Source organism: Rattus norvegicus, chromosome 5 (genome assembly GCF_036323735.1).
Source record: "Rattus norvegicus strain BN/NHsdMcwi chromosome 5, GRCr8, whole genome shotgun sequence".
In the NCBI taxonomy this organism is placed as follows: Eukaryota; Metazoa; Chordata; class Mammalia; order Rodentia; family Muridae; genus Rattus; species Rattus norvegicus.
The window spans coordinates 13947032-13960799 of NC_086023.1; the positions used below are offsets into that span (position 1 = coordinate 13947032).

The window sequence follows — 13768 nt, forward strand, 5'->3', positions numbered from 1 at the left end:
TCAGAGGCAAATGGAATGAACTAGAAAATGTCAGCCTGAGTCAGGTAACTCAATCACAGAAAAACACACTTACTATGCATTCATCGACAAGTGGGTATTAGTCAAAAAGCTCGAATTACCCAAGATGCAATCCACAGACAACAGGAAGCTCAAGAAGAAGGATGACCAAAATGTGGATGCTCCCACTCCTTCTTAAAAGGGGAAAAAAATATCCATAGGAGGGGATATGGAAGCAAAGTTTAGAGCAGAGACTGAAGGAACAGCCATTCAGAGCCTGCCCCACATGTGGCATATATATATAGATATAGATATAGATATAGATATAGATATAGATATAGATATAGATATAGATATAGATATAGATATAGATATAGATATAGCCACCAAAACTAGATAAGATTGATGAAGCTAAAAAATGCATGCGGAAAGGGACTGGATATAGATCTCTCCTGAGAGACACATCCAGAGCATGTCCAATACAGAGGTTAATGCTAGCAGCAAACCACTGAACTGAGAACAAAACTCCCTTGGGGGGAATTAGAGGAAGGATTAAAAGAATTGAAGGAGCTTGCAACCCCATAAGAACAACAATGTCAACCAACCAGAGCTTCCAGGGACTAAACCACTACCAAAAGAATATACATGGACTGACCCAGGGCACCAACTGCATAAGTAGCAGAGAATAGCCTTGTTGGGGCACCAGTGGAAGGATAAGCCCTTGGTCCTGCCAAGTTTGAACCCCCCAGTGCAGGGGAATATGGGGGAGGAGGGCAGTAAGGGGAATGTATAGGGAGAATACCTGTATGAGGGAGGGGGACAGGAGGGAATGTGGGCTTATGGACAGGAAACCGGGAAGGGGAATAACATTTGAAATGTAAGAAAAGAAATATATCTAATAAAAAATTAAAAAAAAAAAAAGAATCAAAACGTGTAGGTTCTATGAAGAATCACTTCACCTTATTGGGTATACTGTAGTCTTTTTTGCTTTGCAAATTTACAACCTGTGACTTCAGAGAACAAAAAATAGTCTATTTTGGAACCTGAGGTAGTGATTGGTGTCATTTTTATTTAAGAATCAGAGATGATTTCTAGAAATGTGAGCTATAATCACCCTAGACTTCAGATACAGAATGCATCCCTGCTCAGGGGTAAAGGAACAGAAAAGAACCAAAAAGAACAGTGACAAAAACATCCTGATAGTCTCCTAAGATCACCCCCAGGATAATGACCAAGTGGAGTTCACAGGAACTCAGAAATCACTATATTCACAACTACACGCTACTATAGTAAACTAATGAAGAGTTCTTTAATGGAAACGCACAGAACCCAGTCATCCCTTCGAACCGCACAGGCTGTGACGACATACAAGCAGTGCTATCTACAGGAAGCTGTTAGAGAACCAGTGCCTGAGGGCTATGACCAAGGCTCTACTGCCCAAGAGAATAAGTGCTCGGCAGCAGGTGCTTTACACAGACTGCAGCACAGTGAGCCGCTTTCACTGCTTGGGATGACTTACATCAATTCAGGAACCACTTACAGCAAGTTCCAAGCACAGACCAATCTATCAGAAACATTCTAAAGACAACCAGTTCAAGGTCAACTATGCCAACAGTTTTCTGCACAAGGAGGACTAGGAACACATGAGGAAAACCAAAAGTGAGCCTGCCAAGCCAAGGATCATGAAAGAAGAAAAGACTACATAAAGATCAGTCCCTGTGCTTGGGTTATTTGAACTCTGTAAGCAGTGAAAGAGAAAGCCTGACTAAAGAGTGGGGAATTAGAGACAGAAAACATAGACAATTCTTTAAAAGTTCTGCTGTAAGCAACTTCAACTCCAAATGGATTACAGGCCCCAACAGAAGCTCTGATACCTTCCCTGTTAGAGGACAAAATGGAGTATCTTCAACCTTATCCACAGAGACAGACAACTGCAGCCAAACTGTGCTTGCTGGACACAGCAGCACCATCACACATGCAAACTCACAGTGGCTATGACTGCATGCACAAAGCCAAGATTCAAACCCCAAAGCGGACGCGAGGACCACACTGAGATCTAGCCCAGCTGAGGAACTGTCGGCAGCTCACAGGAGCTAGAGGACTGCACTAGTTTTCCTCTTGGATATGGCCTCTCAGAGGCTGCATGGCCACACATCCACGCACACACAGCAACACTAGTGAACTCACTGGGTTTTTTAAAACGAGCACATGAAGTTGGGAGGAAAAAATGCTAGAGATGATAGGGAAGGAAATGGGGGGGGGGGAGTTACTCAATCAAAACATTACATACAGATATAAAATTATCAGAAAGTAAAAACTAAATTTAAAATTTTTTAATAATTCCATGATTGCTGTTATATTCACCAAAACTCAGCTACAGAGGTAGACAGAATTGGATTTCACTAGAAGAGATTTTTGCCAAATACGTAAACAAAGCAAGATGAACTCATGAAGGGGAGTAAATAATTGATCACAGAATTAAGTTGTTTTGGTCAGAATGTTTCATCACCTTAACCAAAAGCAACTTGGGAGAGGAAATGGCTTGGTTGTGTTTATACTTCAGGTTAAGTGAAGAAGTAGTCAGTGCAACTCCAGCAGGAACTGCAGCAGAAAGCCAGGAGTCTCCAGCTAGCTTTCTTATCCAGCCTCACAGTGGGCTGGGGCTTCCTACACCAATGTCACTAGAGAGAATTCTTCAGACACTGGCCACAGGCTAGTCTAATCACGGCAATTCCTCAACAGAAGTCCGCCTTCCCAGCTAACTCTAGGTTGTATAAAGTTAACAGTAAAAACTATCAAGCACAATATGCAAGCTATATTCATGTTTGGTTTACTTAGAGACGGTCTCATGGACTCGAGGCTGGCCTGAAACTTGCCTGTACAGAGGCAAGGACACCTAGGACTCCTGATCGTTCTATTTTACCGTCTTGGCGTTGGGACCAGAGGCATGCACCAACCCAACAAGTTTATATGGCGCCAGGGATCAAACCCAGGGCTTACAAGTTTATATGGCGCCAGGGATCAAACCCAGGGCTTACAAGTTTATATGGTGCCAGGGATCAAACCCAGGGCTTACAGAAGCCAGGTACCAACTGGGGTACATGCCCAGCTTCAACTACATCTGTCTGCAAGCCACAGAAGGTCATAGGTTTAACTCACACCTCGTCTTTAACTTAGTATGTTTGAGGCTTGGCCATACAGTTGTTTGGAGCAGTGGTTAATCCTTTTCATTACTTCTCAATATCACACAGTGTTAATTCACGTTTATCATTTTTACTTTGTCAAACGTAAGTTGTTACCTTCTGCTGTCGTGAAGTAATATTGATAAATCTCTACTTACACAGTTGTAGCAGCTCTTGGTAGATACAATCCCATGATTCTCATCTTCTTACCCAGTCAAAGAACCCTGGGCTACTGAATAAGGTCATAAAGTTTTACAGATATTCCCAGACTTTCCAGTTAATTCATGCCAACACAGATAGACACATATACAAATATTTTTCCAAATTAAATAAAATCTCAAATTATTCATTGATTTACCTCAAGGTCTTAGAAAAATGAGAATAATCCAAACTGGAAAAACAGCAGATTGCAAGAAATCAGGGTGTAAATTAGTGAAATAAAGAGTGAAAACAGACAAACAAACAAATAAATAAATGAGTGCCAACTCCCTAGCCAAAAGAAAAGTGAGAGAAGAATCAAATTAGTAAAATTGATGATGATAAAAGTTACTGCGGAATCCAACAAAACTGTAATTAAGCTGTACTTTGAAAAAAATTTTTTCACAAAAAGCTGAAAAACATCTATGTATATAAATTTATGTGTATAAATTACAACCCACAACCTGCTGAACCTAAATCAGGCTACAACTAAACTAGATCCATAATAATCCAAGACACTGAGACAGCCACAAAGCCTCCCAACAAAGAAGAATCCATTTACCAAGATGACACCAATATCTCCAACTGTCCCATACAGTAAATAGGAAGGAAAGGATGAAACCCATTCTTTGAAGGCAGCAACACATATAGACACTGAGGCCAAACTCATATAAGAACACAAGAGAAGAAAACTGTAGACCAACTTCCCTGGTGAGCATGGACACCCAACATGCTGCAAATCAAACAAGAACAGATTAAAACAAGATCACACTCCATGGCTGTGCTGGCTAGTTCTTCATCAACTTGACATAAGTTAGAGTCATCTGTGATGAGGGCACCTAAATGGACAAAATGTCTCCATCAGACTGACCTTTAGGCAAGTCTAGGGAACATTTACCTGATTAACGACTGATGTGGAAGGGTCACCGCTGGGAAGTAGTCCTGGGTTAAGAAACCAAGCCAATGGCGCCATACAGAAGCCGCCAGTAAACTGTACTTTGAGTTCAGTCTCCATTTCTGCCTCCAGTTCCTGCTGTGACTTCCCTTCAGGGTGGACTATAATAAGCTATAGACTGAAAAGTCCGTTCCTCCCCAGGCTTCTTTACCACAGCAAGAAAAGGTAAACTAGGACAATGACCAACCCAATTTCATTTCAGGGATGAGAGTTGGTTCAACATACATAAATCCATAACCACAACTCCTTACATTAGTTGACTTACGAACAGAAATCACGCAACCATCTCAATCAACGTAGAAAAGGCCTTTACAAGGTCAACATCCCTTGATAATAAAAAGCCCTCAAGAAATCAGCAATAGGAGGAACATGTCTCAACATAATAAAACTTTAAGACACTGAAGAAAGAAAATGAAGAGGACAGTAAAAGACAAAAAAAGAGAGGGCCGTATCAGAGCAAGGCAATCTACAGACCCAATCCCATCCATACCAGATCTCAATGACAGTCACAGAGGAAAAGGCTAAAATTCATACTGAAAGGAAAAAGTCCTGAACAACTAAAACAATCCTTAGCAGAAAAAGCCATATTGGATGAGCAGAAAACCTCATCTGAAATTACATTACTGAGCCAGATCATAAAAACACCATGATATTAGCACAGAAACAGACATGCGGAGCTGGGAAGACAGCTCAGACAATGAAGAACCCGCCTTTCATGCCCTATGGGGAAAGGGGTGGGGATGGGGACACTGCAGTAAGAGGAACACAGGAAAGGAAGAGAAAGAAGAACCCCTTAGGCTTGCTAGCCAGCCATTACTGAAATCAGCAAGTTCTGGGTCCAGTGAAGCCCCCATCTTAGTGGCAGTCTGATAAAGAGGAATAGAGAGATGGATCAGGATAGTTAAAGTACCTGCTGCTCTTCCAGAGGGCCCAGGTCTAGTTCCTAGCACCACAGCAACAGCTCACAACTGCCTAAGCTCTAGCTGGAGGGGAACTGACCCACTGTTCCGGCCTCCACAGGCATCTGCACACACCGCATACATATTGACATAAAATGTAAAGATCAAATTTTGTGAGATATTCACTTGCTGTGGTAGTACATATCTTTACTCACAGAACTCAACAGCACGGAGAGACAGAGGCAGGTGGATGATTGTGAGCTGTAGGCCAGGTGGGGCTATACTGTGAGAGGCTGTCTTGAAAAAAGAAAGAAAGGAAAGAAGGAAAGAGAGAGAGAGAGAGAGAGAGAGAGAGAGAATAAGACATTGTAGCAATGCATGCAGAGGCACACACATAGTAGGGGAGGGGTCTATGCAGTGTAACCCCAGTGAAATAGAATAGATGATCCAGAAACAAATCCATACAGCTACAACCACCTAATTCCTCTCTCTCTCTCTCTCTCTCTCTCTCTCTCTCTCTCTCTCTCTCACACACACACACACACACACACACACACACACACACACTGGAAAAAGGGCAGCCTCTTTAACAACTGGTGCTGGTAAGACAGATTTCTGCATGTAGAAAAATGAAGCTAGATCTGCATATCTTACCCTGCACAAAAATCAAATCAAAATAAGATCAAGGACATTAACATAAGATGTGATACTCTGAAAGCCTACACTTCAAGAACGTACTGTCTGTTTTCACATCAAGTTGACACAGGCTAGAATCAGAGAAAAAAGAAGCCTCCCTTGAGGAAATGCCTCCATGAGATCCAGCTGTAAGCCAGTTTCTCAACTAGTGATCAAGGGAAGAGAGCCTAGCCCACTATGGATGGCGCCATCCCTGGGAAACTCAAGAAGGATGACCAAAATGCGAAGGCTTCACTCCTTCTTTAAAAGGGGAACAAGAATACCCTTGGCAGGGAATAGGGAGGCAAAGTTTAGAACAGAGGCAGAAGGAACACCCGTTCAGAGCCTGCCCCACATGTGGTCCATACATATACAGCCACCAAACTAGATAAGATGGATGAAGCAAAGAAGTGCAGGCTGACAGGAACCAGATGTAGATCGCTCCTGAGAGACACAGCCAGAATACAGCAAATACAGAGGCGAATGCCAGCAGCAGACCACTGAACTGAGAACGGGACCCCAGTTGAAGGAATCAGAGAAAGAACTGGAAGAGCTTGAAGGGGCTCGAGACTCCATATGAACAACAATGCCAAGCAACCAGAGCTTCCAGGGACTAAGCCACTACCCAAAGAGTATACATGGACTGACCCTGGACTCTGACCTCATAGGTAGCAATGACTATCCTAGTAAGAGCACCAGTGGAAGGGGAAGCCCTGGGTCCTGCCAAGACTGAACCCCCAGTGAAAGTGATTGTTGGGGGGAGGGCGGTTAATGGGGGGGAGGGTGGGGAGGGGAAGACCATATAGAAGGGGAGGGGGATGTTGACCTGGAAACCGGGAAAGGGAATAACAATTGAAATGTAAATAAGAAATACCCAATTTAATAAAGATGGGAAAAAATAAATAATAAAAAAGAGAAAGCAGGCTGAGCAGGCCATGAGGAACAAGCCAGTAAGCAGCACCCCTCTGTGCCCTCTGTATCAACTCCTGCCTCCAGGTTCCTGCCCTGTTTGAGTTCCTGTGCTGACTTCCTTCAATAATGAACAGCAATATGGAAGTGTAAGCTGAATAAACCCTTTCTTTCCCAACTGGTTCTTTGGTCATGGGGTTTATCGCAACAATAAAACCCTAATGAAGACAAAGATATACCACAGGCAACAGTCTCCTGAACATAACTATGCCAACTGCTCAGGAAATAATCCAAGAACTGGCAAATAGGATGACCTGGAACCACCACACTCCTGCACAGGACAGGAAGCAATCACCAGAGTGGAGACAGCCTACAGAGGGAAAACCCTTTGCTAGTCATACTCCAAAGGACTGCTGTCTAGGACACTGAACAACACAAAGCTTAAAACCTGCCGAACAAGCAAACCACCCAATCAATAAGTGGGCTACTAAACTGGAGCGAGAATTCTCTGAAGAAGTAATGAAAGCACCCAACAGACACCTGAAAACCAGTCAAGGACCAGTGAGATGGCTCAGCACACAAACCCCTGCCCAGAATGCCTGACGCCCTGAGTTTTCATTCCTGGATCCCATGTGGAAGGAGAATTTCATCTCTTGAAAACTGTCCTTCATCCTCACACATGTGCCTGGATTCTCATGCCCACATTTCATACATATAGAATATAATACACAAACATAGTTTAAAAACAAGAAAAGCTGTGCTAAGGGGCATGGGTGGGGAGAGGCACCTGCCCCTGACAGCCTCGGCTCACCTCCACAAGATGAACTGAGAGAACTGACCTCCATAGGACTGCCATGTCATAAATAAATACAATGTTTTGTTTTGTTTCGTCTCTTTATGTGTTCAGAAGGAGATTAAGAGAGCACTGGGAAAGGCAATCAGAGTGAGAGAGCAAATAAAAACAAAGTATAATGACATATATACATAGATAAGGATTCCATAATAAAAGCCATTACTTTGTATACTAATGTAACAATGTATTTAAAAAGAAATTTATGTAAAAACTACTGTTGTGCCCTCCCCAAAATTTAATCAAAATTTTAATAACGCCTATAATCAGTTATAAATACACAAAATAACAGGGTAAATTAAAAACAGCTAAACTACAGACTAGAAAGGTAGCTTAGCTGGTAGAATATTTGCCTGGCCTGCATGAAGCCTTGATATCAACCCCAGACCACTACATAGACTAGACATGATGCTGCACTCAGATGGAAACAGGATGATGTAGGGGTTGGTCTGCTGCTACTATGTATTCAGAGGTCAAATAATGGTCCCGAAGATCAGGCTGCCCAAGATCCTCATGTACACCAAATGATGCTTACCCCCCAATTCATCCCTCATTGGTTAATAAAGATGCCTACAGCCTGGGCTGGGCAGAAGAGAAGGGGCAGAGTGTTGGTTCCTGGGCTTGGGGTCTCAGGTAGAGACCACAAGAGAAGCGAGGAAGGAGGAAGCAGGGAGCCATAGGGTAGCATGGATCATGAGCCCAGGGCCATGAGGGTCAGCCTGATGGAGTAGGAGCGGCCCAGTCAGAACATGGCAAGTGATCTCAGGGATCACCACTGGGAAGCCGACAAAGCAGCAGAGAGGGCTGATATCTGCCCAGCTGTAGTGCTTTTAAGCTTATTAAAGTGTAAAGGTTTCTGTGTCTTTTATCTGGGAACAATATGGTATGAAGTAGAGCAGAAACCCCCTAGTAGATATTTAAAGACAACAAGGTGTATACTAACCCCCAGAATAATAACGATAACTATAATAATAACCTCGGTGAGTCCAAAGACCAAATGGATTACATGAAAGCCCACACGTTTATGCCACAAACAACAAAAGTCAGAGTAAAACTAGTGAGGTGTGATGGTTCACATAACCCTAGTGCTCCAGAAGCAGAAGCAGGACTGCTGTATGTATCTGATGTAGCTGCTCTCCTACTTTGTGGGATCTTCTTTTTCCCACCCTCTATCCCCTCTCCCATTTCAACTCCTAATATTAACTAGGAGAAAGAGAACAGAGGGGAGAGAGTTCCCTGAATCTCATTTCTTTCCTTTTGTTTCTTCTTTGATCAGGGCTTTTAACAGACTGCAACCAACCACCCTAAATGACCAATAACCTCCAACACTGCCTCTTGTGGCCCTGGCATTTATATATCCTCTGAAAAGTCCTCAGACCAAACATCATACAATCAGAAAGCATCTGCAGCAGGCAAAACCAGACTTCTGCTAGAGCACGAGGCAAATCAGAGTCAGCTGCTACAGACAGTCCAAAAGCAGCCTCACATCCCTATACCTACACATTTTTATAATATCTGGGTTAATTTTTTTAAAAAATCCCAGAATGTCACTAGTTTGAAGCCATTACAGGCTACTCAATGAGTTCTATACTAGTCTGGACTACAGAGTGAAATACTAATTCCAAAAAATCAAAATAAAAGTAAAACTAGGTACCATTTAGTATGCTCAAATTTAAAGCTGGACCCCTAAGAACTAAAACGTTTTCTTCCTTATAAAAACAAAAGGAATCATCAAGACTTGAGCCATTATTGTGGTTTGCCCTGGAGTTATCTGTATTTTGATGCTAATTCCATTGCCCCAAGGACAGCTGCCTAGTGACTGGACTCAGGTGACTTCACCAGAACCTTCTCCCCATTGAATTTGTAAAGTACAGGTGAGGGGCAGGTACAGGATAGAAGGAGGCCTGTCATTGGAGGAGAAGGAAGGACCGGAGAGAAGTTTGAAGGAGGAGGAGGAGGAGACAGGAACAGAAAGGAGGAGACAGGAGAGGGTGAGAAGCCATGGCAGGTGATGTTAAGATTCTGCTCTGTGTATTTACAGGTTGTTATCAATGTTCCTAAGGGATGGATGGTACCGGGCTGTGTATGTTTAAGTCGGCAATTATATCTATCAATTGGATCTAAGATTAGTGTGTTGTGTGTTCTTTTACGTGAGGGCTTGACTATAGGAAAGTGTGCGGCTGGGATGTGTTCCCGCCAAGATACCTAGCAGATATCTTGGGGCACTGTGGTGCAGACCTAGCGAGGTAAAAGACAACCATACTTATATTATTTTTATATTTATACAACAACAAGCCATGGTAATGTATGCCTATAATCCCAGCACTTCACGGGGAAAGGTTAATAGGTCAGAAGCTCAAAGGCATTCTTAGATACTTGAAACTCTGTCTCAAAAAAAAAAAAAAAAAAAACTTAAGTAATTTGAATATTGTTTTTGCCTTCTCACTATGTACTTTCCAATAAATTATTTCATCTATTCTCTGCTCCAGCTAAATCCATGCCTTCCTACTTTAAGAATCTTTAATTTCAGTAAACCATGAAACTTACAGTTTCTTCTGTGTAAATCTTAAATATTTTGCTATGTTTGATGGTTTTCTGAATAAGATCATTTACTCAATATTTCACATCATTACTGAAACAGAATTCATTTTTGTACTTTTTGTCTTATAGCCTCTAAACCTAACAAATGCATTTATTGTTCTAGCAATGTTTGTGGATTCCTCAAAATTTTCCACACACACACAGAAAAGAAAATATAATCAAGCTACCTGCAAATAAAGTTAGTTTTACCTCCGAGTTGTCTAAATCACTCTTGAGAATTATCAAACGTCAGGAGGCAGTAGTTTTCTCAAAAACTAGTCAGCTGGGAAGAAGTGAGAGTGGGAACTCCTAAACTTAAAAACCTGGTATCCAATGTCAGGTAAAACTTTCAAACTTGCTTCTGCCTCCCAAGAAGGTGTATACCACCATACCTGCCTGCCTCTTCTTTTTGTGATTAGGAGGGAGAGGGAGAGGGAGGAAGAGAAGGAAAGTGGGGGCGGGAGGGGGAGATTGATTGATTGATTGATTGATTGATTGATTGGGGATGGAACTCAGGTTCCTGTAAATGTGTGACAAGAATTCCATCAGTGAGCTATATTCCCCAGACTCTTATGGAGGATTGATAATCTGTGGCAAATTTGCCTCCTAAACACTGAAGTTTATCTAGTCCAAATCTAGGTAGTTGGTTTCAGAATGCTCTATAATATTACCTTAAATCCTTTTATGGGATGAAAAAAAAAGTTAACAATATTATCTAGGTATAATATCATTATCATATAGAAATGAATTTTTAAAAACCTTAAAATTTGGGGTTGGAGAGATGGCTCAGAGGTTAAGAGGACTGACTGCTCTTCCAGAGGTCCTGAGTTCAATTCCCAGCAACCACATGGTGGCTCACAACCATCACATCACAAGAGATCTGATGCCCTCTTCTGGTGTGTCTGAGACAGTGACAGTGTACTCATATATAATTAATAAATCTTTAAAAAAAAAAAAACCTGGGGTTGGGGATTTAGCTCAGTTGGTAGAGCGCTTGCCTAGGAAGCGCAAGGCCCTGGGTTCGGTCCCCAGCTCCGAAAAAAAGAACCAAAAAAAAAAAAAAAAAAAAAAAAAACCTTAGGGGTTGGGGATTTAGCTCAGCGGTAGAGCGCTTGCCTAGCACGCGTAAGGCCCTGGGTTCGGTCCCCAGCTCCAGAAAAAAAAAAAAAAAAAAAAAAAAAAAAAAACCTTAAAATTTAATGCTGCTTGGTATTTATTTACACTTTAAGTCATTGATAGTTTTCATTGGTGAAAATGAGTATTTGAGGTTTGTGTATTACTGATTATTACTATTATATTTAACGATGATGTCACAGACTTTAAGTTGATCCATCATTTCCATTAGATGATCACCCTATACAGGTGAGGCACTGTCTGAGACAGGTTCTCTTCACTGTACACTACCACAAATAGCAAACCAGCATCCAGCAAGCTTCCAAGCATTCAGTCCCAACCTCCTGTGTCACCCTAGGAGCCCTGACATCACGATGTGAGCTACCATGCCAACTTCACCTGACTTTGTGAGTCCCAAATCAGGTTCTCACACTTGCATGGCAAGTTCCCATGGAGCCATTTTAGTAATACAGGTACTCTAGTTTGAAGCTATAAAATAAATAAAACTTGTGCTGGCTATTTTATGTCAACTTGACACAAGCTAAACTCATCTGAGAGGACAGAACATTGATTTAAAAATGCCTCTGTAAGATCAGGCTATGCCTGGAGATCACTCTCTTTTTTCTTTTTTTTTTTTTTTTTTTTTTAATAATTTCTTTTTATTTTATCTGTACTGGTGTTTTGCCTGAATGTATGTCTGTGTGAGAGTGTCAGATCTTGGAGTTACAGACAGTTGTGAATTGCCATGTGGTGCTAGGAATTGAACCTGGGATCTCTGGAAGAGCAGTCAGTGCTTTTAACTGCTGAGCCATCTCTCCAGTCCCAGAGCATTTTCTTCATGGGGAAAGGCATAGCCCATTGTGAATGGGTCCACCCCTAGGCTAGTGGTTCTGAGTTCTACAAGACAGAAGGCTGAGGAAGCTAGTGAGCAGCAGTCCTCCAGAGCCTCTGCAGCAGCTCCTGCCATCATGCTCCAGGATGTTTGAGTTCCTACCTTGGCTTCCTTCGGTGGACTGTGATTCAGGACCTGCAAACCAAAGAAGCCCATTCTTCCCCAAGTCGCTGTGTTTCATAGCAGCAATAGTAACTCTAAGACAAAACTGTCCAGCATTCTGTAGTAATAGGCAATGTGCTTCAAATATACTTATCTTAGTTGAAAATGTTTAAGAGGTCCCATGAAAACTAAACTATATTCCAAGAAAACTGACTTTATTATTGGAACGAGAACATTCATTCATTCAAAGTATCTTTTCCGGGGTTGGGGATTTAGCTCAGTGGTAGAGCGCAAGGCCCTGGGTTCGGTCCCCAGCTCCGGAAAAAAAAAAGAAAAAAAAAAAAAAAGAATCTACTATTAAATTTTTAAATTAGCCCTTAGAATTAACCTTAATTCATATAAATTTCAAATGAAAAGAACACTCTAACTTACTTTATTTTTATATCTTATTTCTGTTATATGAATATTTTGCCTGAATGTGTGTCTATTCACCGCATGTGTGCCTGGTCCCTATGGGGGTCAGAAGAGGGCATCAGGTCCCCTGAAACACAAGTTACAGGCAGGAGCTGTAAGCTGCTGTGTGGGTGCTGGGAATTGGACCTAAGGCCTCTGCAAGAACAGCCAGTGCTCTTAACTGCTGCACCCCTCTCCAACCCCTAGTGACAGTTATTTTATACTTAAGAAACAAAAGAGAACATCTCATTTCCCTAAAGTTGCATATTAGCTAATAATTATAGCTAATAGAATCAAAACTGAGTTACCTTTATATCTGATACTGATAGTAGGCCAATCACTTTGAGTTGTTTTTTTCTAATAAAGACATACAAAGCCCATTACCTACTCTGTATCTCAGCTCGCCTCCCTTCTTATCCAGTGACTTATTAAAAGCAAGACAGTAACACAGAATATAACTGTCATCTGAACTAGTCCCGTGAAAACAATGACTGAACCAAAAATAAAAATATCTGACTTACTTTCTGTGAAAATGTTTCAGTCACCAATGAATCAGAAAAGATACATATTACTGACAATATTATGTATTTTAAAACAGAAATGTACCAACAAGCCAATATGTACTTTTAAAAAGGTTTCCAAATACTTCATACTAAGACATAATTTTAAAAATCAGTATGCCTGCAATATTAACTTTATAGTTCCGATATGGTCATCAACAAGAGGACAGTCCTTGGGCTGGGGAGATAGCTTGCCATGTAAGAAAGAGGCCCTGAGTTCAATCCCTAGCATCTATGTAGAAAACTGGGTGTGGTGGTGCATGCTTGGAATCCAAGGAGAAACAAGTGGAACCCAATCTGGAGGATGGCCAGCAAGCAGTCTAACTGGCAAACTCAGTCTCTGGTGAATGACCCTGTCTCAAAAAGTACACCTCCTCTGAGGAACTGCAATCCGAGGATGGCC

At 41.7% G+C, this 13768-nt stretch overlaps 1 protein-coding gene across 37 annotated transcripts in view; it reads right to left on the reverse strand.

Moving 5' to 3' along the window:
- The window catches only part of Cspp1 (centrosome and spindle pole associated protein 1), a 115228-nt gene that overhangs the window by 86960 nt on the left and 14500 nt on the right, over positions 1-13768 (reverse strand). The gene's annotated exons all lie outside the window — the stretch shown is intronic.